The sequence below is a fragment of the Octodon degus genome, unplaced genomic scaffold (genome assembly GCF_000260255.1).
Source record: "Octodon degus isolate 3935 unplaced genomic scaffold, OctDeg1.0 scaffold00053, whole genome shotgun sequence".
NCBI lineage: Eukaryota > Metazoa > Chordata > Mammalia > Rodentia > Octodontidae > Octodon > Octodon degus.
The window spans coordinates 4892011-4896178 of NW_004524629.1; the positions used below are offsets into that span (position 1 = coordinate 4892011).

At 45.8% G+C, this 4168-nt stretch overlaps 1 pseudogene; it reads left to right on the forward strand.

The window, feature by feature from the left end:
* Positions 1-549: 549 nt before the first annotated feature.
* LOC101565768 lies at positions 550-1920 on the forward strand (annotated as a pseudogene).
* The last annotated feature ends 2248 nt before the right edge of the window (positions 1921-4168 follow it).

Consider the following 4168-nt stretch of genomic DNA (forward strand, 5'->3'; position numbering starts at 1 on the left):
TGGGATTCAAGAGTTATGTGGTTATGGGGGTTTCTACTCAGCTTTCAAAATAGGGTCTGGAAAGCTAGGCAGAGTGCCCCTGAGAAAGCAAGATATGACATTGTGAGAATGGAGCCAGAGTTACTTGTCCAGAATATTGGACAAGCCAGGAATATGGATTGTCTGAGAAAAGGTACAAGGAGTGAACAAAGCCAGTCCAAGAGAGAAGCTGTGAGTTCTGTAACTACCAGCAGCGCTGCAGGGTGGGGAAACCCAAACCACTCAGCATCCAGCCGCAACTTGTGGGATTTAATGCTTGCCTTGCTGCATTTTGGTCTTACTATGGCCGTTGTGGTGGGTTAGCCAAGGGTCAACTTGGGGTGGAAGACCCTTCTGAGGATTGTTGCCAGTAGCATAAAAGGAGGAATCCAAGCAGCCACTGCCCCTGGGGTACACTGTCAGAAGCAACTGCTGTCACTGTCAGTCGTTTCATCTCTTTTGGGGAAGGGGGCAGGGCCAGGTCTGACACATCTGTAAGAAGACCTCTGGGGAACTCTGCCAGGCAAATCAATGGCATCTTCTACTATAGTGCCTCTAGGATTTCAGTATGAAACAAAGTATGTCATTCTCAGCTGCTTGGGACTCCTCTCAAGAGAAGCTGCAGGAGCAAGAGCTTCCCTTACCCCAGGGTGTTCAACTAGATGTAACATCACAGTCCCTGGACCCAGAAGTTTTATTAGTTTAAATCTGAAATTGAAGAAGAACTAAAATCCCTGGAAAAAGCACTTACTGAAGCCTTCACCAGCACAGGCTTTGGTTATCACACTTTTCCTGTGTTCAGCCCTGCTAACCCAGAAAGCTCAATGGACCATTGCTTGGCCCATCTTGGAGAAAGAGTGTCCCAAGACCTGAAAGATCCTCTGCATAAAGCATTACAAATGCTCCTCAGCCAGCCAGTGACCTATCAGGCATACCAAGAATGTGTACTGGAGACCATAGTTCATGCCAGCAGCTGGCATAAGATTTTGGTGCCTCTGGTTTTGCCACAACAAATGCTTTTGGAGTTGACAAGATGTGGTCAAGAGCCCTTGAGTGCACTGCTGCAGTTTGGTGTGACATACCTAGAGGACCATGCAGCACAGTACATCATTCATCAAGATGTCTGGGGCACGTCTTCAGTCTGGAGTCAGAGGAGGAGAAATACCCTGGCATCGCTGCAGACGACAGCAAAGACATGTACATTCTGCCCAGTGACAACTCTGGACAGGTCAGCCACCTAGAGTCTCCAACTGTAATGATCTCTTGGCAGTCAGAGAGCCTTCCTGTTTCCCTGTCAGCAAGCCAGAGCTGGCATACAGGGAGCCTCCCAGTGTCTCTGGGCCCTGAGTCCTGGCAGCAGATTGCAATGGATCCTGAAAAAGTCAAAAGCTTGGATAGCAATGGAGCTGGAGAGAAGAATAAGAACAACTCTTCCAATTCTGATATTGTGCATGTGGAGAAAGAAGAGATTCCTGAGGGCATGGAGGAGGTGGGTGGGGTTGCAGCCCTACCAGCCAGGGAGCTGCGAGTTGTGTTGCCTCCCCCCTACAATCCCTTGTTTCTGCATGTCACTGCCACTTCATCACAGACAAGGGAACCTGACATGGAGGTGATCTCAATTGAGGCAGCCAGCCCTGCCACATCTCTGTTCGTGGAGCTTGGAGAAGAAGAGGTGAGAGCAGCAGCCATGGAGCCTCAGGAAGTGGATGAGAGGGTGTCCCCTGCACCACCGAGAGCAAAGGAGGCCCCTGGGAGAGGCCCAATGCTGAATGGCCTCCTGCCCAGGAAGTGCAGGCCTTCCCCGTGCCTGAGGGCAAATCCATGCTGCTGTTCAGAGGGGCTGCTGCCCTGACCCTCCTGGCAGTGGCATTTGGGCTTGTGCTGGCTCTGAGAAGAAAGTAATAGCTTTTTCAGAAGAGATTGAAGTTGAAGAGGTCTAAGGTTTTAGTTGTATTAGCTGGAATTTGAACTGCCAGCAGCTGATTGGACATTTATGGAACACTGAGAGAATTGAGATGTCTGCTCCACAAGGCAGTGGCCTGACCCATGCGTGAGGGCTGAAGGTGGAGGGAGTGCATTCGCTGTGGTCTGATTGTCACTTCCTAGGGCCTTGGCTTGCGCTGCATCCAAATCCTCACTATAGTACTCCATCTAGAAAAGGACATCTTGGCATTTCGATGATCACGTTAGAGAAGCCATCCTGTGCCTTGGAGGATGTCAGCAACTGCCCTGGCCTCTGCTCACTAGATGCTGGAGCACCCATCTCCCAGAGAGGAAATCAGAAGTGTCCCAGACATTGCCAAATGTTCCCTGTGCGCAAAAATCATCCCTTGTGGGCAAAATCATCCCCTGTGGAGGTCCACTCTTTTTTTTCTTTTTTTATGATCAGAATATATTTATTGAGAGAAAGAAAGCTCCTGTCCAAGAGAGGGACAGGAGGGGGCCCCAAGTGGGTAGTTCCCCAGGAAGCTGTCTCTTCCAGGGATTTTTATAGCGTAAAACCATGTGGGGCTAAGGTGGAGAGAATGGGAACTCTCTTAGGTGGGCAGGAGGTGGGACAAAACTATGGTCAACCAATGAGATTACAAGCACCATTGCTCAGGTAAAATTGATTAAATCCAGTATCAAATGGGAAAGCGAGTCACGTAGCAAGTAGGCATGAATACGGAACAGGGTCTCTTCCTGTTGGGGGTTGGGCTAGTGACTCATTTGGGCTCTTTCAAGTTGATTGATACTATTTAGAATATCAATCCCTAATGCCCATCCCTAGGGAAGTATGTAGCTGTGCTTCCTCTTTTTGTCTTGGTCTTGAGGTATGGCCCACATGGGAGTGTCTGTCTCTTCCAAGTTGCAAAGTCACCTTGTCTTCCATCTTGTCTCCTTGAGGGCCTGACCCTGTCTGACTGCCTATAATATTTCTGTCTAACTCGGCTGCCTGCAACATTCCCCCCTCTGAAGAAGTAACATGAACTGCTGTGAGGGAAATATGAGTGATGACCGCTCTGGCTTCTTCAAGCTGAAACGGGTCATAGTTGTTGACCAGCAGTCAGATATATTCTTCAGAGGTTCTATCTAAAGGCCCTCAATAGACACCACACATTGTCATTACAGCTTTGAATCTGAAGACAAAGGCAAAGAAACTATTAAACATACATTGGCCAAATAAAAACACTAGTCAGAACATTTTGTAGGTCCATTAGCAGATATGTCTTAAATGTGAGATTTAATCCTTTTATCTTCCATGGCTATTGGGTACTATCTCAAACAAACTGGCCTTTCCTATTATTACTGGGGAACATGAATTACCATGCATAGGGAAAACAGTCTTTTCCCATTTGCCAGTGCTCCACTGGCTGGATAACTACTAACAAATCTGTATAAGCAATGTAATGAAAGTTTAACAGGATTTCTCTTTATATTGGCAGTTAACATGGGTTCCCTCAGACTGAGAGGGAAGACACATGACCACTTCAATCTGAAACTTCCTCTGACTCCATCATAAACACTTTCTTTTTCCTTCTCTAGCAGCTGTGGACATTTACCTTCTTTTCTGTAGGCTGCTACCTGTTCTTATTTTCCATCTATAATTCCATTTTGTATCCTTTTTACTATGAAACACCTCAACTGAGACCAATTCATTCCTGAAAACTCTTTTTACTTCTACACCTTGTGTCAGATATCTGGGGCCCACTGAGCAACATATAACCTTTTGGTTTTAGATTTTACCTGCATGATTACCTGGGTTTTGGTATCTTCTAGAAATAACAAATTATCTGAGAGATTAGAACATATATAATCAAAGCAAGAACATTTGAGCTAACAGGTACATTTATAAACCTTTTTGAGACCTAGAAATTATAACTCACTAGCTTTTAGACCCTTTTATTCATGGAGTCTTGACAATTTGCTGTAAGTCCTTCTAGCTCAGTTAAGAGAGGTTACATGTGTATTAACTATCAGCACGAAATACTGGAGTTATATTAAAAATCAACCAGACTTACATACTCATCATGAAATACAAAGCATTTAGTTATATTAAACTAATGTCCCATTCAGTGTTTTGGATATGGCCCCCATGGTAAGCAAGGGGCACTGCCAAGGGATTTTTCTTTTCAATGCTGTGGCTCTGAGTTTTACATCACAAATACAA